We start from the raw sequence: 25327 nt of genomic DNA, 5'->3' as shown, positions 1-25327 counted from the left end.
CCAGAGTTCCCTGCTCTAAGCTGTGCCCTAGTGATGGGTGTGCCCTTGTGACGGGAACACGACGGTGCCATCTGAGTACACGGTCCCCCCCCCGCCAGGCTTAGGGTACAAGGAGAACAGGGGACAGAGATGAAAAGAAAGGAAACGGAAAGGTTTTTTAATTTAAGATATACAGATGCCCGGCCTCTCGTGATGAGCCGCACAGTTAGCTATGGAGACTGAAGCTTTGATAGTCTGGCATTCCTGCAAGGGAGCGTCAGCTTACTGAGGCACCAATGTATTGCACAGTCAGAGAAACTGTAGGAACCTAGTTGAATATAAGTCATGTAATAACCTGATAGCAATTTTTAAAAATAATATATTAGAGTGAAAGTGAAGTCGCTCAGTCATGTCTGACTCTTTGTGACCCGTGGACTGTAGTCCACCAAGCTCCTCCGTCCATGAGATTCTCCAGGCAAGAATACTGGAGTGGGTTGCCCTTTCCTTCTCCAGGGGATCTTCCCGACCCAGGGATCGAATCCAGGTCTCCCACATTGCAGGCAGACGCTTTAACCTCTGCACCAGCAGGGAAGCTCTTAATATATTAGAAGATACAGGTAATCATAATTTCCTAAATTTATTTCCTGGTTATGCATCTCATGTGCTGGACTGTCAGAATAATTCCACTTATAACTTATTCTGACCCCATTCTGTACTCTTCCCTCTCTACCCAGCCCCCCTCCCCCCAGAAAACTTCCAACAAGCTGACCATACAGGGGCTTGGATTTTCTATAGATGTAATACTCAGTTCAGTTCAGTCGCTCAGTCGTGTCCGACTGTTTGTGACCCCATGGACTGCAGCACGCCAGGTCTTCCTGTCCGTCACCAACTCCCAGAGTTTACTCAGACTCACGTCCATTGAGTCGGTGGTGCCATCCAACCATCTCATCCTCTGTCCTCCCCTTCTCCTCCCACCTTCAGTCTTTCCCAGCATCAGGGTCTTTTCCAATGAGTCAGCTCTTCCCATCAGGTGGCCACGGTGCTGGCGTTTCAGCGGATCACAGCTGAACTGCGTGTACATCACCCTTTGTTACCATGGTGTGTAATACTTAGGGGGCACTAACCATGGGTCTGATTAACACTGTTGCAGGTGATTTTTTTTTTTTTTTTAGTGGCTAAATCAAGTCAGACTCTTTTATATTTGGATACAAAATAAAAACTCTTCATGCATGCTCTGAAAAAAAAAAGTAGATTGTTGCCATAAAAGAAAACAGAAGCCGCCAAGGCTGGGCAAGAGTGGAGGGGAAGTGAAGAGCCTGGGAAGGGGCAGGTCAGGGGTCCCAGCCCACAGGCTCCATGGCCCTTCCGCCTCTGTGTGATGTGAGCACAGCTCACCTGACGCTGCACTTCCAAGTCGGGCAGCAAAGCCCCCCAACCACGGACCCCCTCGTGGTGTCTGTCACTCCCCCACGGTGTGAATCATGGGTCATGCTCTTAGTCTCCATCATGATTTACTTCCAGGCAGCTGACCTTTGGAAAATGCCAACAGTGTCTTTTCATTCCCCATGCAAATCATTTCTCCCCCTCCTCATGGGGTTAAACATCAGATGCTTCCCTTTCCCTACACAATTATTCTCTCCTCCTCAAACTCAGGATCTCAGCTTCTCCTGCCTTCATAAAGACCTAATGCACAGCACAGGGCACTATACTCAGTATTTCATAATAACCCATAAGGGAAGAGAATCTGGAGAATATATACACACACACACACACTCACATATATATACAAATACACACACACACACACACGCACACGCACGCACTAAAGTGAAAGTGTCAGTCGCTCTGCCGTGTCCAACTCTTTGCGACCCCTTGGACTGTAGCCCACCAGGCTCCTCTGTCCATGGGGATTTTCCAGGCAAGAAAACTGGAGTGGGTTGCCATTTCCTTCTGCAGGGGAATCTTCCCAAATCAGGGATGGAACCTAGGTCTCCCATACTGCAGGCAGATTATTTACTGTCTGAGTCACCAGGGAAGCCCTGTGTGTGTGTATGTGTATGTGTGTGCATGTGTGTGTATATGTGTGTCTGTGTGTGTGTGTGTCTGTGTGTATATGTGTGTGTGTGTGTATAATTGAGTCACCGCTGTATACCTGATAATAACACCATTCTGTAAGTCGACTCTGTTTCAGTTTGTTAGAAAAAGATCAGCTCAGGTCTGGCTTATTCTTGTTTGTGACATACCTGCCCCCAGTGCTCCCAAACTGAGTCCAAGCCCCTTCCAATATCCTGCACGTTGTAGGTCAAAATTAATAATAACCAAACCACCAATAAGTCTTGGAAATTTACTGAAAATCTGTGTGCTTGGTACACGTGGTTTTTCAAGTACTAGCTCATTTATTTCTTATAACATCTCACTGAAGCAGATTCTATTATTTCCCCATTTTATAGGTAAGAAGACTGAGGGTGAGGAAGGCTGTGTTAATTGCCCGAACACACACCTGGTGAGTGGGAGAGCCACTATTTGACTTTAGGCATTTTGATGACAAAGCTTTCACTTTTCACTTCTAAGCTTATACTGTTTTCATCGTTTTTAAAGGATACCCAGTGGAGATTTAAAGAATATTATTATCTTGGCTTCTACATCTTGTTTTCCCCATTTTGATGTTGAGATTAAGTCAAAAGAAAACTCTTATTTTGACCAAGGCTTTACGAGGAAATTTTAGGTATGACTTAACTTTGCCAAGTAAAGAAACAGAACTGTAGCCGCAGCACTTTTTAGAAAATGTTCCATATTTCCTCTTTTCGTTAAAGCTGCCTTAATTCCCTACAGATCTGTAACATGAAGACTTTCCTCTGAAAGTTGCAAGGCCTCCGGGTAAAATGAGCCCCATTTTCCTGCAAGATAACCTTTTAGTAAAATTTCTCTAATAGAGAATTTTAGAAGTCTCTACAGGCTAAAGTTCCCAGGCATTCTGAGGGGATCATTTTTTGTCATATTTCCAATGATCTGTCCTCAAAATGTGTGCCTAAGGGTGGTCTCAGGATGACATCTTTCATAAGTGAAATAATTCTTCTCTAAAGCTAAGAACCCTTGCTTTCCCACACTTGCCATTTCTTCTGCTCCACATTTTTTTACTTGGATATGCACCTGAATCCTCCAGTTCTAACGCATGTCCTCCTTTTGCTGTGGACCTGGGCTTGGTGTTCGGCGGTGACCTGCAGGCCTCCTCTGGGTCTGGCACATAGTAGGTATTAAGCGTGTGCTCAATAAAAAGAAGCATCCAATGAACTGAATTAAGTTTCCTGAAATACGATTCAAGAGTTTTAATTCAAATGTGAGTCTGCCCGCGGACACGGTCCATGGGGCCAGCATGTAGAAACGACCAGCTTCATCTCCTGTAATAAAGAGGCTCTCGAGGGACAGCTGAGTGGAGTCCTGGCAAGCGCTGGGCGCTGTCGGCGGCACTCAGCTAGCTCCTTCTGACCCAGGAGCTGGAGGGGCCCCAAGGAAGGGCCCAAGCTTAGGACTGAAGCCTCTCTGATCACAGGGTCCTGGACTCCAAGAGCCGTTTTCTTGCCTCAGTATACAGGGATACTGTGTGTGTGTGTGTGTGTGTGTGTGTGTGTGTGTGTATGTGTGTGTGCGTGTGTGTGTCTTCAGGTCCCCTTTGCCTCTTCCCCATTTACACGCTCTCACACATCTCTGATTCTGAACCAGGAAATGTGTTGTAGACTCTGAAAGCTCAGAGGATCTTTGAACCCATCTAATATGCTTTTATTTGGGATGAGCGGGGATTACCAAGGAGGAAACAGGTGGGTTAAAATACTTGTTTTGTTAGGAACTGAATCTTTAAAGATACTAAGCCCCAGGGTCGTGCTTTTACCCAAGCAAACAAGGGAACCACCAATATGAGCCCACCTGCCATCACCTGCTGCCTTGAATTAATCCCCATCAGAAGAAAGCCTGTTACGAAAGGTGCCATGACCTGTCTGCGACACCCAGTCGAAGCTGTGGCCATTCACAATGGTCCATCGGGGACCTGGCCTTTGGTGCCCAAAGGTGGGCAGACTGAAGGCTTGCAGGTGTCCCAGGCAGATCAAGCCCCAGTGAGCCCGATCCCTGGCAGACTCCTGGACCAGCATAGGCACACCCACCTTTCCAGGGCCCTGTCAGTGACTGCCCACCCTAACAGGGCTGCATGAGGCCCCGTGGGGTGAAACCATCAAGGTCACTGAAATGACCATACACCTACTTCTACTTGAGAAGCCTCGTCCTCTAGAACCAAATGTAGACCAAGACCAGCCTTAAAGCTCATGAGGGAAAAGGAACATGGCCCCAAACTCAGGCTGTGCTTTTTCAGGGAGATAATAAATGCTCCACGGCCTAAACTCAGCCATGAACCACCAGGAAGAGCTGTCGGAGAATGAGAACGACTACGGTCACTCCACCTGGAGCGGTGAGAGACTGGAGCACCCTCCCACTGTGCACGGGCACACACAAGGCACTCACGTAGCCCCACAGAAGCACAGCATCTCCCCATCCCTGGGACCCGTCAGGCCACCCCGTCAGAGCTCAAGGACCACGCGGCCCCGCCCCTGGGGCTGTCGTGATGACAGGTGCCAGCCTTCCCAACACACTTCCGCTCCATGGCCCAGTCCACGACCAGGGGTGGATTCACGGGATTTACTCCATCCTTCAGTTGACATAGTGCTGTAATATGATGCAAAGCAGAAAAGGCATGGGAGCTGCACGTACGCTTCTTCCCAGCCATGTTCATGGGACTCCATACGGTTCATTGCAGGTAATGCCTACCTGGCTAAATGTTGAAAGTGAAACTATTAGTCACTCAGTCGTGTCCGACTCTCTGTGACCACATGGACTGTAGCCCGCCAGGCTCCTCTGACCATGGAATTCTCCAGGCAAGAATACTGGAGTGGGTGGCTATTCCCTTCTTCAGGAGATCTTCCCGAACCAGGGATCGAACCAGGGTCTCCTGCATTGCAGGTGGATTCTTCACCACTAGACCCACCTGTGTGTGCATGCTATGTCGCTTCAGTCGTGTCCAACTCTTTGCAACCCTGTTGACTGTAGCCCACCAAGCTCCTCTGTCCATAGGATTCTCCAGGCAAGAATACCAGAGTGGGTTGCCATTCCCTTCTCCAGGGGATCTTCCCCAGCCAGACCCAGAGATTGAACTCGTGTCTCTTGTATCTCCCGCATTGGCCGAAGGGTTCTTTACCACTAGCACCACCTGGGAAGCCCAAGGCAGTCCAACAGACCAACAGAACAGAAGAGAGTCCAAAAAACAGACCCACATACATAGAGCCAGCTGACTTTCAACAAAGGGGCAAATAAAAGGGCAACTCAATGGGAAAATGATTTTCATTTCAATCTATTGTGTTAAAACAACTGGATGGCCATACACCCCCCCAAAAAAAATCCTAGAATTTTCACACCACTTACAAAACTTAACATCAAATGGATAACAAAACTAAACGTAAGAAAACAGTAACACATCCAGAAAACAGGCATAAGAAAAACACTTACTGATCTTGGATGAGACAAAAGTTTCTTAAATAGGACATGAAATGAAAAATCATAGACGAAAAGAAGGGACAAATCAAACTTCAGCAAAATTAAAAGACTTTACTTTTCAGAGGACACTATAAAAGCTCTTAAGAAGATTAAACCAAACCACATGCTGCAAGAAACGATTTACAAAATATTTATTTAACAATACACATTTAGAAATTCAATAATACGAAGGCAAACAGCCTAATAATAAATTAGCAGAGGAATCTGCACAGTGCCTTTGCCAAAGAAGCCATACAGATGGCAAATGTGTTCACAAAGCCATTATTCACCGTATGCCGGTTTCTTATTAAGATAAACATGTACTTATTGGAGCACCAACAGTTCTACTCCTAGGTATTTTGTCCAAAGCAATGAAAACGTATGGTCACAAAATTACCTGTACATGAACGTTGATAGCTTTATTCTGAACAGCGCCAAAGAGGAAGCAACTCAAATGCCCAACAAACAGAGCTAAGTTCGCACAAGAGAATTCTATATAATAGAAAAAAGGAAGTGGCTAGTGATAGATTTAACAATGCTGCTGAATCTCAGAGGCTTTTTAATAAGAGGAAAAGCCTAGAGACAAAGGTACACATACTTGAGGATCCCATTCGTGTGAGATTCTAGCAGAGACCTGCCTGTTTGATAGAAAGCAAACCTGTGTTTTCAAAGAGCCAGGTTGGGGAAAAGGAACTGATGGTTAAGGAGAGGAAAGGAACTGCTTTTGGCGATAAAATATTTTATATCACAATTGCAATGATGCTTATATGACTTGAGACATTTTTCAGCACTCATCAAATTGCACTCAAATATCAGAAAATTTTAACAAACTCAGATCATGCCCCAATAAATTCATTCACGCAAGTGAATGAAAGAAAAAGAAAAGGAAAGTGTGCAATGAAGGGAAGATATTAATATCTCACCATCACTACTGCAGTGTCCTAGTTAGGCGGTCATTGTATCAAAGTTGGGAGGATAATGTAATTTAATGAGTTGATTTCTGGAATACCGTGTATCAGTTAGAATCAGCGTTCAAGAAGGGACACTAATAGTCACTAGTAGAGCTCAAAAGGAAAGAAATGAAGGAAAACTAAGATCCAGGATGAGTGCTCTGGAGCAGTATCACTTATGGAACTTTGTACGCACCATCCTGACATGGGGGCTGCCCGGACAGCTCAGTTGGTAAAGAACCCACCCGCAGTGTAGGAGACCCCGGTTCGATTCCTGGGTCGGGAAGATCCCCTGGAGAAGGGATAGGCTACCCACTCCAGTATTCTCGGGCTTCCCTTGTGGCTCAGCTGGTAAGGAATGACTCCTGACATGGTGAGGCTGGGGGAAAGGAGCTGCTGCTCCACCAAAGCCGAAATAGTCAAAACCTGCCCCTTTGGAACGCTGAAAATTAACCAATGACGTGCTGCACCCAAGGGCTGCTGATTCAAGGGAAGTGGCTGAATCTCAACCAGGACAGAGCGTTTCGTGTCACTGTGACTTGTCCCATGTTCATACCTGCTTCCAGGTGGGCAGCTTACACAGTTACCAGGCTACCCAGTACACCCCACTGCTCGGTGAACATCCCCGAGAAAGGAAAGTGTTAAGTCCACACAGCCTGGACACAGATGATCAGGGCAGGGTTATTTATAATAGCCGCATAATGGAAGGAACCCAAGCGTTCACAGCTGATGCATGGAAACACAAACCTGGAACTTCCAAACCCTGGGATATTTTAAAGTCAAAGAAAGAAATGGAGCTCTGACACATACTGCAGCGTGGATGAACCCAGAGAACTCTTTACTGGATGAAAGAAGTCAGTCACAAAGATCACACGCTGCCTGACTCCATTTACAGGAAAAGTCCAGAATAAGCAAATCATTAGGTGGTCTGGGGCGGGTGCAGCAGGGAACGGTGAATAACCACAAACAGGTACAAAGCTTCTTCCTTGAGATGATAAAACATTCTAAACTTAGATCAGGGTGTAGGTTGCATAACTGTGAATACAGGAACACCTGGTTTAATTGTACACTTTAAAATGGTCATTTTGATGGTTTGTGAATTACACGTCAATAAAAAATTCACCATTAAAATAAGCATCCTAAGTTCAATGGTATATATATTTTACAGTAACCTCTTAAAAGAAAAGGATATACAGCAGAAACCCTAGAAGGAACACCTTGGGGAAGGGCAGAAGGAGAATGCACGTGAAGACAAAGGGAATCTTGCCCCCACACCTTAATTCTTAAGCAGAATTAAGTCAGCATTGTACACAAGGTGTTTAAGGATTAAACAGAGAATAAGAAGACTTGCTCTCAAGCGAGCCGCCCTCCCTCTCACCCCACAGCTCCTCGTGCTGTGCTCAGCTGCTGGCTTAGGGGGTGAACATACGTCCAGAGGAGCTGAAGCCGCCCTGTAGGCCAGCAGAGCTGTGGAGTCCCGGCCTCCTGCACTGTCTTGGGATCTCACAAGATTCCTGGAGACCCCTCATCACTGGGGCCCTAACACTCCCACTGCTGTTCTCTCTGGGGCCCAGGAGTTTCGTTTCAAGGTGTTGAGGGTCGCAGAGAACACCAACAAGAGGCTCAATAATTCAGCTATTTTTGCCACACCTTCTGTTTCTGTATCTGAATCAATTATTCCTTCTTTGATTCTTGGTTCCTAAGCTTGAATAGCCCTTTACTTGTGTAGTTTGTTAGAGGACAAAAACTCTCTCTCTCTCTCTCTCTCACACACACACACACACACACACACACACACACACTCTCTCTCTCTCTCCCATAAAACACCAACAGGAAGCATCACAGAGAGCTCCCAGGCTTGTGGCGGGAAATTCGGAGGGACCTGGGGCTCAGGGTCACATGGCAAACACTCCAGCTGAAGGCCAGCACGGCGTTCAGCCAGCCGGAGAATCGTCCCGAAAGATGTGCAGTGAAGAGCTGCCTGCATCCCCCTGCCCCACGGCTGCAGGGACATGCCGGTGACCCCTGGGCGCTCTGTTATAACCCCTGCACTCTGAGCTGCTGGCCTGCTGAGCAGTGGCTCCTGGTAACAGCTGGGGTTCAAAACGCTGAGAAGTCTCCGTAAGGGGAGCTGAGAGCTGGGCTTCAAAACGCTAAGAAGTCTCCCTAAGGGGAACTGAGAGCTAAATTACATACCATATGCTTCTCGGGGGAGGACAAGTTCGTGGGGGTCTGGAATGATTAAACCACAAGCCACCAGTGTCTTCAATGAGCACAGGCTAAATGATGCAGGGAGATAAACACTCCCCTCACTCTGAGGACTCGATCTCCTGAAAGTCTACTTCTGACCCAGAGATCACTTACTGTGGGCTGAATGAGATGTTCTTCATGTTGTCAAGTCTCTCTTCCAACAGTAGTACTTTATAAAAGTCCCATATTCCTTAAAAATTCATTCGGTGGAAGAATTAACATTGTTAAAATGCCATACTACCCAAAGCAATCTACTGACTTAATGTGATCCTTATCAAATTACCCATGAAATTTTTCACAAAATTAGAACAAATAATCCTAAAATTTATAAGAAACCATAAAACACCCAGAATTGCCAAAGCAATCCTGAGGAAAAAGAACAAAGCAGAAGGCATAACCCTCCCAGACTTCAGACAATACTACAAAGCTACAGTAATCAAAACAGCCTGGTATTGGCAGAAAAACAGACAGATGGATCAGTGGAGCAGAATACAGAGCCCAGAAATAAACCCACACACTTATGGTCAATTAATCTTCAAGGGAGGACTCAAGAACATAGAATGAGAAAAAGCCTCTTCAGCAACTGGTGTTCAAAAGTTGGACAGCTGCATGTAAATCAATGAAGTTAGAACATACCCTCTCACCATACACATATGAAGCAGTATTAAAACTCCTGAAAGAGAACACTGGCAAAACATCTTCTGACATAAGTCACAGCAATGTTTCCTTAGGTCAGTCTCCCAAGGCAAAATAAATGAAAGGAAAAATAAATGAGACCTAACCAAATGGATAAGCTTTTGCACAGCAAAGGAAACCATCAAAAAAAACCAAAAAGATAACCTACCAAATGCGAGGAAATAGCTGCAAAGGTTATTACTGACAAAGGCTTAATTGCCTAAATATACCAATAGCTCACACAACTCAGTAACAACAAAACCCAAACAACTCAATCAAAAAATGGGCAGAAGACCTAAACAGACATTTCTCCAAAGAAGACATAGATAGGTGGCCAACAGGTACATGAAAAGATGCTCAACGTCGCTAATTATTAGAGAAATGAACGTCAAGACCACAATGAGGGGTCACGTAACACTGGTCAGAATGGCCACCACTGAAACGTTCAGTAAGCCCTAAAGTTAATTAACTAAAGGTTGCAATTGGAAATGACCTGCTTACCCTCCTTCACTGGAACAAGAGGGCCGTGAGGTGCAGAGGCAGCTTGGGTGGATGGGAGATGGAGGGCCAAGGACAGTGGGACGGAGGGCAGAGGGAAGGAGGGAGGCAGCGGGGACCTCGGTGGAGGCAGGTGGAGGCCTCCACGGGGGATGAATGCTTTCTCTAAAAAATCCTGAAGGAAAACTGGCTGCATCATAACCACCAGACCTCTCCACCCCACCCCGCTACACACACCGATCAATTGCGAATATAGCTGGATATGGTTATTTCAGAAACCTGGACAGACGTGTATTTTTCAGTCTAATCACCTCCCAACACAAAACCCGGGAAGCTTTTTGCCACCGCCAGGGAGATGCTTTTATGATTCTTGTTTGATTCTGCTCTCATTCCTCTGTCATATTCAACGTTGCAAAGGCAAGGGGTTCCTTCCCAAAGCCTCCCTCACATCTACCTCTTCTTTAAAGCCTGATCCATTTCCAAGGGTCTGAAAACTGATAAATCTCCCTGGTATCATTTTTCCTCCATGGAACATGGAACCCTCAACAAGTTTATATCATCAAAAACAAAAAAAAATTTTGTTTTTGGACACCAGCTCAACAGAAAAGTGGGTAATCCTTTGTCACAAAATAAACATGTTTCCAGATGAACAGTGTAGGTTCTATGATTGCTCAGGGTAATAAAACATTGCATCAGGGCAGCATTGGCTTAGCTTTACATAGACTGATGACACGAAGCTATCTCTATGTTTGTCCACAGAGAACATGACACCAGGAGCCAGAGCTCAGTTCTAAGCATCTGTGTCTTGTGGACTAAAGCAGGACCATGGGGGTTAACGAGGGGCTATTACAGAGATAACCAAGTGATCAACAGCTGAGAGGCACAGATGCAGGGATACCACCGTGCCACCCAGGTGCCACACTGGCAGCTAGCTCTCATGTGGGAGCTAAGGAAAGCACTGTTGAGCCTATGCCCCAGAGATTTCTCAAGAGTATTTCTTTAGACAAGAAATACTATGAAGTGCACTGGATAAGGACCACGGTTGCAGGTTAAGAAAACCCTGACTGACCCACAAAATACTGTACCATACAAGGAAACAAGTAGAGCAGAAGTTACTGGGTTGGGCAAAAAGTTTGTTCAGGTTGTGTCACTGCAAGATCAAACCAGCCTAAAGGAAATCAGTCCTGAATACTCATTAGAAGGGCTGATGTCAAAGCTGAAGCTCCAATACTTTGGCCACCTGATGTGAAGAACTGACTCAACGGAAAAGACCCTGATGCTGGGAAAGACTGGAGGCAGGAGGAGAAGGGACAGCAGAGGATGAGATGGTGGGATGGCATCACTGACTCAATGGACATGAGTTAAAGCAGGAGATAGTGAAGGACAGGGAAGCCTGGCGTGCTGCAGTCCATGGTGTCACAAAGATATGACTTCGCGACTGAACAACAACATGTCAGAAAAACCCAAATGAACTTTTTGGCCAAGCCAATATTAACAGACTTCTCCTGATGAACCCAAAGGCTAACTCCTCCCCTGCCAAAATAAAACTAGACATAGAGAAAAGGAGAATCTCACAGTGCCTGCTTCCGCGGGGCACGTCTTAGAAGTGACACCCGGGAACAAGGAACACGCCAGCATTGTTGGAGCTGGAAACCCATCTGGTACTCTGCTCCTAAATTCCACGTGGTAGCCAAGGCCTCAAGGTCTCCCGGGAGTAGGTCAGGCTCGGGTTTGGGGTCTGGCCTCTGGAGCCTGGCGGGGAACGCTGGCATCTGGAGAGCACAGTTCAGGGAGCCTCGTGTGCCGGGTGGGTGTCCACGCTCCTGGGTGAACCTGGACCTTGTTGCCTCTAGTTGTTCAGTCGCTCAGTCGTGTCTGACCCTTTGCGACCCCATGAAAAGCAGCACGCCAGGCCTCCCTGTCCTCTACCATCTCCCGGAGCTTGCTCAAACTCAAGTCCATCGAGACAGTGGTGCCATCCAACCAGCTCATCCTCTGCCGCCTCTTCTCCCCCACCCTCAATCTTTCCCAGCATCAGGGTCTTTTCCAATGAGTCAGCTCTTTGCATCAGGTGGCCAAAGTATTGGAGCTTCAGCTTCAGCATTAGTCTTTCCAATGAACATTCTGGTTTGATTTCCTTTAGGATTGACTGGTTTGATCTCCTTGCTGTCCAAGGGACTCTGAAAAGTCTTCTCCAGCACCACAGTTTGAAAGCATCAATTCTCTGGTGCTCAGCCTTCTTTATAGTCCCAACTCTGACATCTGTACATGACTACTGGAGAAATGCCAATGATGGCGGAGTGTAACAGACTTTTCCAGAAGAACCCATACCATTTTAATACCTCTAGACCACATGAATTTTTCATAGGAAGTCTGGAAATGAGCACACATTCACAAAGAGTGAACTCTCCTCGGTGGACTGAACTGTGAGGGTTCAGGGAGGGGCCTCGTCCCTTTGGCGCTTTTGATGAGTGTTTCTGAAGGAGCAAGGGGGCCTCAGCTCTCAGGAAGTGGCCTCTTGAGTGGGAGGCTTTCTCCAGCTCAGACCCAAACCCCACACGGGAAGCCCGGCTGCTGCCTCTGCTTTCCATCAGCTGTTTCCTTCCTCTCGCTACAAACTTCCTGTGTTTTCCTTCATCCCACCCTTCTTACCTTCTCTCTCACCCTCACATCCCTTTTGCTCTCATTCTCCATTTTACAATATGGCATAGTTCTTACACTAATGACAGCCTTTGTGAAGCTATTTTCTTAGCCTAGCAGACTTCAAAAAATGTGATTTTCGTTTTTAAAGAGTACAAACCCTTTAGAGAAAACAAATGGAGGCACAGTTCATTCACCCTGGGTTAAAGTCTCCGAGATAAAGCCACCATTGGAATTGGGTCTTGAAGGATGAGGAGGAGTTTGTGAAGCACAGAAATGATAGAAGGGCATCCCGAGAAGAAAGCGCCTGCACAAAAGCATGGGAAATTCAAGAAATTGCTGCTTATGTTATGGTGCTTAAAGGTAGAGTGTTTATGGGTTGAGAAAGTGGGTTTCAAGATGATTCTGGAGCTTTTTCTTGCCGGGGGTGGGGTGGGGTACGGTGGTCTCTAGTGGCACCATTAACCAAGATAGGAAATACAGGAAGCAGAGAAAGTTTCAAGGGGTAGAGGAAGCATCTCCCTTCTGATGTGTTGATCATGAGATGTCCATGGGTGGGTGGTTCAGCTGCTCAGTCATGTCCTACTCTTTGCAGCCCCATAGAGTGTAGCCCGCCAGGCTCCATGGGATTTCCTAGGCAAGAATACTGGAGTAGGTTGTTATTTCCTTCTCCAGGGGAATCTTCCCAATGTAGGGATTGAACCTGGGTCTCCTGCATTGTAGGCAGATTCTTTACCACTATAGCTTAAATGTTTGTTAGAAATTTCTCAGCTAAAATCTAAGTTCACATGAGGGGCTGGGACTGACACATGGAGTGATGGTCACGGTCAGTCCAGTCGCTCAGTTGTGCCCGACTCTTCACGACCCCACAGAGTGCAGCACGCCAGGCCTCCCTGTCCATCACCAACTGCTGGAGCTTTCTCAGACTCGTGTCCATCGAGTAGGTGATGCCCTCCAACCATCTCATCCTAGGATAGTCACGGTACATGAGACCAAGTGAAAGATGAAGTCACAGCAACCATATGACATTAGATAATTAACAAGACTGAGGACAGGATGACAGGAATGCCCGTGTTTAAAGTCCAGGAACACACAGAAGCCCCGAAGAAGAGAAATGAAAGTGTTTGCAGAAAAGGTGGGAGCACGTATTATCACAGGAACAAAGAGAAAACCAGACTTCAAAGAGGAAGAAAGTCACTGTATCAAAATCTGTACAAACAGATCACATAGGGCAAGGATTTAAAGTAGACCACTGTATTAAAAAAAAAAAAAAAAAAAGCCTATTGCACAGAATTCCCCTTCAAAACTAACATCATGGGGAAGCTGTTTATCCTCAGGGTACGCTCGCCCCTTCCAGATTTCTCCTTTCAGAAACAGTCATCCACTGGGGATCTTTTTTATATAGTTGAGTTTGTTTGCTTACTGGTTGTGCTGGTCCTCATTGCCTTGTGAGGGCTTTCTGCAGTTGCGGCGAGCAGGGGCTCACCCCGTCGGGGTGTGCGGGCTTCTCACTGTGGTGGCGTCTCTTATTGTGGACCTCGGGCTCTAGGGTGCTTGGGCTTCAGGTTTGGCCCTTGGGCTCAGCAGTTGTGGCTTCCGGGCTCCAGAGCACAGGCTCAGATGCTGTGGCGCACGGGCTTGGTCTCCCTGCAGCATGTGGGATCTTCCCAGACTAGGGATCGAACCCGTGTCTCCTGCACAGGCAGGCGGATTCTCTACCACCGAGCCACCAGGGAAGCTCCCCTGGTTTGCGAAGACCATGCTAAGCTGCCTCTAAACTGCCTCCAGAATGCCAGGACATCAGCTTTCCCGGAGACAGCACTGCACAGATCTCTTTTCCTCCCGGCTGTGCCCACTGCTTCTGTGTAACTGGCACTTCTACGGGAAACTACTCAGCCACGAGGTCTGACACTGCACAGCTGCTCTGTGCTCTGGGCCGCTAATGGTCAGACTCCAGCAACAGGGAGCATCGTCGCCTTTGGGAAAGGAACACTACGTAATCCTCGAGCCACGCTGGGAGTGACACGGCCTCGCAGAACTACAGGTAAAACCAGCCCTCGCAACTAGTGAGAAAAAGGGCAAATCTGCATCTTCTGACTCCTCCCGAGACAGAGCGGAGAGGAGAAGAGGTTTTAAACATAGCTTTCGGGCCCCTGATGCAGATTTAGCCGGCTGAGTTGAGCTGGTACCTGAGGACAAGGGGCTTGGCCAGACGCCAGGAATCCTTGCTCTCAGATGCCATAAGGCATCTGCTTCTTTCTCCTTCCTAGAGAACCTTTTTATTCTGAGACTCCTTAAAAATAGCTCTGGGCAATTTTCAAAGACTCATCGTCATTAAAGGGGTGTTAGAGATCACATAATCTATGCAAACTCAAGGCTCAGAGGGGATTTTCCAGCCGCCTGCCTACAGGAAGGGGAGAGAACAAGAGGGCCCCCAGCACAGGAGCTCCCAGGATGGTATGGAACTCTCCAGAAAGCAGCCTCGGAAGCCTGGGCTTTCCCGCGAAGGGACACTGATGGGAAACATATACACATCCTCAGGCAGCAACACTCGCTCAGTTCCCTGACAACACACTGAGGTGGGTATTCCACTTGGGACCTCCCCGCACCCGGCAGAGAGACCTGGAGTCAGGACGCCTTCCTTCCTGGAGACAGAAACTCAGCTCCGAGTGAGCTAAGGTACTTTTGCTTCAAGTCCCAACAAACGATTCATGAGCTCAGTGAAGAAAACATTGCCTTTTTCTCCTTGTGACAAAATCATATCTTACCTTCTTCAGGTCCACTCTCCCTTCCATCAACCACCACCAAGCTTTTGCAAGAATTTAAACAGCAGATGCCCACCACGTTTGCCCGCAAGCATCTCTCCTGACCCAGATGGCCTGTGACTATAAAGAAAGTGGCGATTGGTTTTGACAAACTAAAGTGATTTCAATGATGAGATTATGTCTACACCAGAAGCCGCCCCAGCTGCTTGAGCTCTGTCACAAAATCCATGGGCCACAGTCATCTTCAAATGGCTTTTGACTGTTACTAAAAACTCCAGGGAGCAAGTACTGCCCCAGTTTCTGCAGAGATTCACAACAATGTGTCATAGAACTCCCAAGAATATAGTCAAATTTGTTCACACATTGACCGAATTATGCCATACACCAAGGGAACAGCATCCACGCGTGTCATCATGTATATCGAACTTGACAGAAAAAGGTCAGTTTCATTACTCTGTCTCTTGTGGACTTTATAAAGAGTCTGTGGACTCAGAAAAGAAAAACAATACTGGAGGGCCTTCCCCAGTGGCGTCAGTGGTGAAGATCCTGCCTGCCAATGCAGGAGACGTGGGTTCCACCCCTGGGTCGGGAAGATCTCCTGGGAAAGGAAATAGCAACCCACTCTAGTATTCTTACCAGAAAAATCCCATGGTCAGAGGAGCCTGGCTGGCTACAGTCCATGGGGTCGTAAAGAGCTGGATACAACTGAAGCAACTTAGCACACACCTCTATGTGAAGTGCCCACTGTTTGACATCTAAAAAAAACAAAACTGGAAAAGAGTCACAAATGCTGATGTGTTCTACCAGGTCCTAGAATAACACACTAGGTGCTTTCAAATTTTATTCTATCGGAAAATGTGAGCTATATTATTACTCGGCTGTATTAAAAAAAGAAGGGGGGGGGGAATGAAATAACACCATCTGCAGCAACATAATTGACCCAGAGATTACCGTACTATGGGAAGGAAGTCAGAGAAAGACAAATACCAAATGATATCACTTAGATATAGAATCGAAAATGTGATGCAAATGAACTTATTTACAAAACAGAAATGAACTCACAGACACAAAAAACAAACTTACAGTTACCAATGAGGGAAGTGTGGGGGTAGGGATAAATTAGGAGGTGGGAACTAACACATACACAGTCCTGTATATAAAATAGACAGCCAACAAGGGCCTACTGTGTTTCACAAGGAACTACGCTTGATACTTTGTACTGAGCTATAGAGCATCTGAGAAGAGTATTTATACACGTTTTATATATATACACACACGTATGCACGTGACTGGATCACTCTGCTGTGTACCAGAAAGTAACACAATACTGGAAATCAAACATACTTCAATTAAAACAATGATGAGGGAAGATACGCATTTTCATACACTCTTGCGGGGACGAGAAGTTGTGTTGCCGCTTGGGAATACGATGGTCATTTTCGATTTCAAATATATGTCACTTTTATCCCAGTTGTTGCATTTCTCAGTATCTCTGCAGGAGTAACCGCAACATGTAGGGACAAGAGGAATATGGCAAGCTGGTCACTATAGCCTCAGTGTTCAAAGCAGAAATGTGAAAGTCACCTGCACGTCTGTCAACAAAGGAATCTCTTTCTAAATAAAGTATAGTTGCCGTACAATATTATGTAAGTTACAGGTGTGCAGAACAGTGACTCACGATTTTGAAAGGCTCTATCCACTGATGTTATTATAAGATATTGGTTATATTCCCTGTGTTTTACACTATATCCAGGCAGTTTATTAAATACATAGTAGTTTCTATCTCTTAATAGGGAAACAGTTATTGAGGCTACAAGGTACCTACAGCGTAGATCATTCTGCAGGTGTTTGTGTGAATGAGGTGTGCTTGAATATGTTCATATCTAAGTCAACAAATGGATGTTACCAACTCCTATTGTTAGGTGAGGGACAACGTGAGAAAAAACCTCAGTAAAATGCTATATGTTTAAAAAACACACAAAATTTTATACAAGTATCCAAATGTGTATACACATGGACATATATATGTATATCATGTATTTATGTATATCTGTGTGTTAGTCACCCAGTCATGCCCGACTCTTCTCGACCCCGTGGTGGACTGTCGCCCACCAGAATCCTCTGTCCATGGAATTCTCCAGGTCAGAATACTGGAGTGGGTTGTCATTCCCCTCTCCAGGGGATCTTCCTGACCCAGGATCAAACCTGCATTTCCCGCACTGCAGCCGGAGTCTTTACCACTGAGGCACTAGGGAAGTCTATGTATATATAGATATATAAATATTATATATATATATATAATTAAACATATTGATATTATGTAGTCGGTAAAGTGTCTGCCTACAACGTGGGAGACCCGGCTTCGATCCCTGGGTCGGGAAGTTCCCCTGGAGAAGGAAATGGCACCGCACTCCAGTATTCTTGCCTGGAAAATCCCGTGGAAGGAGAAGCCCGGTAGGCTACAGTCCATGGGGTCGCAGAGAGTCGACACGACTGAGCGACTTCACTTCGCTTACTCTGTGTTAATATTCTGCTGATGCCATACACCGCACGTGAGGACTTCTGTGTGCTGTGCTCGTGCTCAGTCAAGTCGTGTCTGACTCTCCGCGACCCCCTGGACTGCAGCCCGCCAGGCTCCTCTGTGCATGGGGTTCTCCAGGCAAGAGTACTGGAGTGGGATGCCATTGCCTCCTCCAGGGGGTCCTCTCAACCCAGGAATCAAACCCATGTCTCCTGCTTGGCGGGTCGATTTTGCACTACTGCGCCACTTAGGAAGCCCATAGAAAGACTGGACACTTACATATCCAAGTAATGACAGCAATTCCTTCTAGGAATTCCTAGGATAAAGGCTGTGGGGATGTTGGAAGGGGATGTGAGCCTTCCATTTGACTTGTTAATATATTATCTGGATAATGCACCAATATAGTTCTTACATACTTTAAAATTACAGCACCTATGAGGACCTCTCAATAAGATTCTGCAAATAATTGCTTTTGTTTCACACCCCTGGGGCTTCCCAGGTGCTACAGTGGTAAAAGAATTTGCCTGCCAATGCAAATACAGGAGACGCAAGAGGCATGGGCTCAGTCCTGGGTGGGAGAGATCCCCTGGAGAAGGAAATGGCAACCCACTCCAGTATTCTTGCCTGGAGAATCCCATGGACAGGGGAGCCTGGCGGGCTATACAGTCCATGGGGTCGCAAAGAGTCAGACGTGACTGAGCGACGGAGCATAGCAGCAGGACACACACCTGATGCCCACTCCCAGAGAAAGGCATTGAGAGAAACCAAAGCAGAATGAATGGAGTCCAAAGATAAAGAAGGTGTTATATTTTAAAATATGACTTGTCATTTTCAGTTTAAAATATATGAAACTTACATCTGTCCATTATCACGTATCTACCCCTACACACACAGATACACACAGACACACACACGAGTCCAGCAAGTGGTCTTAGGGATAAAAGCCACCCCACAGGTGGTCCAGTCTACTCCCATGCAATCTGGGTCCCTCTGCAGCCCTCTGGGCAAGCACTCCGGTAACTCCTCCATCACCAAGGACACCCGGGAGCTGACCAAGCACACACACAGCGCTGCGAGGCTATAAACATGTCCTAACAAGAGAGGAAGACCGAGAACAGTGGACGGTAAGGGGGTAAAAAGGAAAGGAGAGTAAACATCCTTCTGTACAGTAATTATAACCAGAAGTATGATTTGTACTGGGAGCTGGCATAAATCTCATTGCAATCAGCTCTCCTGATACCAAAACAGAGTTGAAAATGAACTCCATTTAATTCTTTCAGAGTGGGGATTAATTAGGAGAAAAAGTGAACAATTTGGCTTTCCACCTGAACAATTTGGCTTTCCATCTGTAGGCAATGTGTGTATGTGTGTGTGTTTAACTGTCTCAACAAATTTTATCCTTTTCCTAAGGAGGCTGCAATAAATAAATGCAACAAATTGAATCCCCCCAAAATATGACAGTGGAGGGGGATCTGCACCCAAAGCCAGCTGAGCCTGAGTAGTCACTTGTGGGCCCCAGGATACCTGGGTGGGCAGAGGCCCGTTAACAGCACGCATGCTCAGTGCCAGGAACAAAGGGCTGCAGACCTGAGGTCAGGAGCCTGCTATTTATACTGCAGAAGAAAAAAAGAGTCATTGTCATTCTCTTACCCTTGGTCACCAGCAGCATCAAAAGAGCCCCCAGCAGAGTGGAGCAGAGACCAAGTTCTTGGCCTGTCTCTGATATACACCATCGTTAATTTTCTGCCACCAAAAGCCTTTCTTTAGAGGATCTCTGAATGCATTGGCAGGTGAGCATGTGCGTTCCCTGGACGGCTGTCTCTGCCAGGCAGGTGAATATTATCACAAGCACGGGGAGTGGGCATGTGCGGACAGAGCAGGTTGCTTCCAAGTGCCTGCGAAGCAGTTTTTGTTGTGTTTTAATCTATCCATGTTCACAGGGGCTAGAGAAGAGGCACGGGGCGAAGAGGGCCTTCCCCTACACAGCCCAGGAAGCAAGCCAGATGTGCAGGCAGAGATGCCCACGGGCTTTCGGGGGACAGCGCCCAGAGAACTGACTCCAGTTACGGCATCCGTCCCTGCTGTCCTGCACCCCCAGGGATGGGGCCGCCGTGAGGGGATGGGGGCAGTCTCATGTCTGGGTACCTGGGAGGGAGAAAAGGGACATGCCGAGGGTAAGAGCCTCCTCCAACCATCTTGTGGTTTAAAAAGGAGTCGGGGGCTTCCCTGATGGCTCAGTGGCAAAGAATCTGCCTGCCGACACAGGACACGCGGGTTCAATGCCTGGTCAGGGAAGATCCCACCTATTGCAGGGCAACTAAGCCCACAAGCTGCAGCTACTGAGGCCTGAGCACCCAGAGCCCGTGCTCTGCAAGGAGAGAAGCCGCTGCGGGGGGAGCTCGCGCACTGCAGCAGAGAGGAGCCCCCGCTCCCTGCAACTAGAGAAAGCCTGCGCCGCAGCAAAGGCCCAGCACAGCCAAAAGCAAATAAATAAACAACTTAACTAATTAATTTAAAAAACAGAAGCCAGACTCATCCAGCCAGGAATCGCTGAGACTGAAGGACCCCGACAGAGAAGAGCCTGATCCTACAGGAATGAATGGATGGATGAGGAAGCAAAGGAAAATATATCCCATGCAGACTGGCAGCTGCCTCCCCAGGTCCGTCCTGCAGCAGAGCTGAGGCTGGGCGCACTCCTGGCCTCCCTTGCGGCTGGGTGCTGTCATGGACTGAGCTCTCACGCGTGGAATGTGGACAGAGGGGGCTTGTGCCGATGCTCGTCCTGGCGTGAGCTCCTTCATGTCCCCTTCTCTTCCCCGTGAGCTAGGGCACCAATGTGCCATGTGGTCTAGCTTTGGCCACACCCAAGGTGAAGGCGGGACAAGAAACGGAAAGGAACCAAGGTTCCCGCATGATTGCATGCATCAGAAGGGCCCAGAGAAATAAAATTTTATGTCTGATTTGAAAAAAAGAAAACTCAAACACGAAAAGAACAATGTCAAACCCGGGGCTCCTGGCCAAACCTGCAGGTGTGTCTGGGACAAGCGAAGTTTCTCTTCTTTCTCTGCCCACCCACTTTGCCTGCCTTTCCCAGCCTGCCTCGCAGCTGGGTGTGGTCACTTGACTGAGTCCTGCCCTGCAGAAAGGGGTGTATGTGGGGACTCCAGGGAGTCCTCCTTGCTCTTCACCTGGCGACGAGGTAGAATAAAACATGGGAAGAAGCACAGTGGAGACAGCAGAACTCACGTTGATGTACCTGCTCGCAGCCTGCTAGCTTACTACACCGGCGTGAAGCAGACGCTTATTAGAGAGGAGCCTTCATCGATTAACGCTCTGCTTGCCTGGAGCTTCCCCGGTGACTGGTGTTAAGGAATCCGTCTGCAATGCAGGAGACCTGGGTTCCATCCCTGGGTCAAGAAGATGCCCTGGAGAAGGGAACGGCTACCCGCTCCAGTATTCTTACCTGGAGAATCTCATGGACAGAGGAGCCTGGTGGGCTACAGTCCAGAGGGTTGCAAAGAGTTGGACATGAGTGAGCCGCTAACACACAACCCTTCATCTACTGCAGAGTCTATTTGCTACAGCAGGTTCTCCTGCCCTAACCTCACAAGTCCGGAGAAGGCAATAGCAACCCACTCCGGTACTCTTGCCTGGAAAATCTCATGGACGGAGGAGTCTGGTAGGCTGCAGTCCATGGGGTCGTGAAGAGTTGGACACGACTGAGCAGCTTCCCTTTCACTTTTCACTTTCATGCATTGGAGAAGGAAATGGCAACCCACTCCAGTGTTCTTGCCTGGAGAATCCCAGGGACGGGGGAGCCTGGTGGGCTGCCGTCTATGGGGTCACACAGAGTCGGAGACAGAAGCGACCTAGAAGCAGCAGCAGCAACCTCACAAGTCATCCAGCCTGTTCACAGTTACTCACCAAAGAGCATGTGAACTTGTTGAGGACGTGCCTGAATGCGCTCCTCCACGTCAAAGCGGAATGAGAAACAGAAAGAAATAACTGAATTTGTGTCCAAACACCAGGAAACACAGAGAGTGGACAGTGGGAGGCATGAGTTAAAGCTGAAAGGGGGGACTTTCACAACATGGGATAAACGACAGCATCACCCCCACTCAGACTTCATTCTTCTCCCCTCTCAACAGGGGGCCTGCACCCTGTGAACGAGCAAGACCGCCCAGCTGTAGTCTCCCAGATCTCTGTGAAGTGAAGTGAAGTTGCTCAGTCGTGCCCTACTCTTTGCAAACCCATGGACAGTAGCCTGCACCAAGCTCCTCCATCCATGGGATTTTCAAGGCAAGAGTACTGGAGTGGGTTGCCATTTCCTTCTCCAGATCTCTGTATCAGATTGCAAAGTGTCACGCGGATGAGGCAGCATCTGCCATCCACTGTTTCTGAAGCTCTGAGAGGCAGGGCAGGGCTCCGGGGGTCATCAGGATGGCTGAAGGTGCTTCCCCTTCCCCACAACAGGCCCTGCTTGTCAACCCATCCAGGGGACCGCCTGCCACTCTCATAATGACCTGGGGGGACTCAGGAGTGCTACAAGCACAGTGAGTCCTTCGCACCCTCACCCGCTTCCTCTCTCAGATTCTGCCCTTATTGCCCGATACCTCAGAACCCCGAAGACCATGCCACTGGCTGGATTATTTAGCCAGACCTTCACTTGTTGTTTGAACAACTGCCTCTCCAGCTGAACCTCATGGACGATGTTACTGAACTCAGGTCCGGCTGCTCATCCCTCAACAGCCTATACTCGAGAGGCAAGCGTTGGTAGAAAAGAAAGGTAGCTTTATTTCACAGGCTGGCAACTGGGGGAGAAGCCAGACTTGTGTCCAAAGCCCAGCTCCCCACTAATTATCAGAGGGCAAGAGCTTTTAAAGAGGGTTTCAGCGGTGCACAGGTAGACGGAGGGGCTGCACGCAGACCAGGACGGTCCCCTCTCGTCTTGCAGCTGGTCTGGTCAGCATCATCCTGATTGTTTTAAATACAGCCGGCCTTCAGTTCCAGGGCTGGTTTGTTGGCATTTCTCTGAGGCCAGTTCTCAGAACTGTGGCAGCCTTAGTCACGGTTACTACCTGGTCATCGTGTCATTAACTTCTCCCACCTGGGGGAGGTTTCAGCATCTAGAAAACAGCTCACAGGACATGGCCCAGAATATTATGCACAGCTCTTGGGGAGCAGAAGGTCCCTGACTTTGCTTAATGACTCCACTATTACTATTTGGTCTTGTTTGACTCATTCCTGGGCTTCTGCGTTTTCTCAGTTCTCTGATTAAATTTACACTCTGGCTAAAGTTTTTCTACAGACAAGAGGCAGGGGAAGGACACTGTGGCGGGGGGGCGGGGGGGTGCGGTCTGTCCCAGGAAAGTCCACAGGGTCCTGCTCTGTTTTAGTGATGGGAAGTCATTTCCTCTGCAGGTCATCCGTGAATTTAGAAGCAATGTAAGGAAAAACTTAACAAAGAGACTTATCAGAGTCTCCCTTCTTATAACTTCTTTATTATCCAAAATTTAGAACGAAGATCGTATCTGGGTTCTGTTTATTTTTTTAATGCTGGGAAAATCTTCAAGGCTCTCGCACTGGGGGTGGTTTGCAAGGCGCTGCTTAGGTGCACAGCGGGCGGCCACGGGGCCACAAAGCGGACGCGAGCAGACACGGATGAACACAAGGGCGAGATCCCTAAGGAGGGCTGCGGTGGCAGGACCCCCCCCCACGGGCCGAGGCTGCACTTGGCTGAGCAGTGGAAGAAAGCTTGCAGCCGCGTTTGGCCCGCCTTTCAGAAATCTGCCCAAGGAAAGGCTGACATCCTTGAAAAAGACAGAGGGCTGTGGTCCTCCCAAGAACAGCTTAAATCATCCCATCCTTTGGGGACTGCTGAAGAAGACACCCAGCCAAGCAGCCTGGAACTCCTGAGTCAGGCAGGCTAGGCTGGCTGGTGCCCAAGGGGCAGTCAGGGAGACTGGGGACGCCTCTCCCTGCCCCAACCCCGCCTGGTGCGTCTGCGGGCTTCACAGGTCACACCGTCCTAGGCTCACAGTCCAAGGAGTCCCGGCAGGAGGGAAAAAAGGGCGCAATCTGTCATCCACACAACCACGACTTCCTCCTCTTCACGTTATCCTCAGATTTCGTGGCCGAGAAAGCACACTGGTCAAATACGTAGGCTCTACGATCATCCCTGTCCCCGTCCATTCACTGCGTGTGTGAGCTCTTACTTAACATCCCCTGTGCCGCAGGGGCTCAGCTCTAACATAACACCTGCAACAAGACTGTAACAGGGCCTGCGCAACAATTACCATGAGATTATATAACCCAGGGGCTTCCCTGGGAGCGCCGCTGGTAAAGAATCCGCTTGCAATGCAGGAGGCCCTGGTTCAATTCCTGAGTCAGGAAGATCCACTGGAGAAGGGATAGGCTACCCACTCCAGTATTCTTGGGCTTCTTTTGTGGCTCAGCTGGTAAGGGATCCGCCTGCAATGTGGGAGAGCTGGGTTCGATCCCTGGGTTGGGAAGACCCCCTGGAGAAAGGAAAGCCTACCCACTCCAGTATTCTGGCCTCGAGAATTCCATGGGGTCACAAAAAGTTGGACATGACTGAATGATTTTCACTTTTTCACTATATAACCCAATGCATATAAGTACTAAATAGGCCACAGTAGGCACTTATATGTATCCATGGTGATGATGGTGATGATGATGACTTTTTCCCCCAAGAAGGGTTGATTTCTCCATCAAAGCTGTTTATATGATCCTTCACTAAGACAGGATGAAGAATAGAGTCTGTAGAAACCCATCAGGGCTTTCTGTTCAGACTGCTGTGAAACCACACCCCCCTGTCTTATTTCCCAGCACATTTTTCTCCTTCTTATTCAAAACCACACCATGGAGCAAAGAGGCTTGGCTGAACGCCAGAGATGCCACTGGGGTAGCCTGCAGGCTAAAGAAGGCTTCTGGGCCAAAGAAAGTTTAATTTTTAAACATTAATTGCCAATGCTGTACAAATTTTAAATTTTCTATAATAATCCATATTTGCAGTTTATCTTAAAATACTAGGAGCTCTGGGCACTGGGGGCCCCCACTCCCACACGGTGACAATCGGTTGGATCATCCTAGGAAAGGCTGGGGGTCTCCAGGTCATCTTGGCCCCTGCTGCCCACCTACCACTCATCATTTCTGCCTCCTTGGGCTCGATTTTCTTACCTGCTGAACCATGCTGTGCATCGAGCTTCCATTTCAGCCTCTGTTTCAAATCATTTCCATGATGCATGGACCAGATCGACCTTCTTGAACAATTATGACTATTTGTGCAATGAGGAGAAGCATAGAGTCTTCAAATTTGAAATATGAAAATTAGCAAATGGGCAAGGAGACACACACGCTCGATTCTTTGAAATTCTTTTATCTTTGCAATTTAGTCTCTAAGGAAATTCTTTACGATTGAATAGACTTGGCTGTAGTTTGCTGTGCAGTTT

This window comes from Budorcas taxicolor, chromosome 4 (assembly GCF_023091745.1).
Source record: "Budorcas taxicolor isolate Tak-1 chromosome 4, Takin1.1, whole genome shotgun sequence".
Taxonomy (NCBI): Eukaryota; Metazoa; Chordata; class Mammalia; order Artiodactyla; family Bovidae; genus Budorcas; species Budorcas taxicolor.
The sequence above is the reverse complement of the archived record's forward strand: the minus strand, read 5'-3'. Positions refer to the sequence as shown.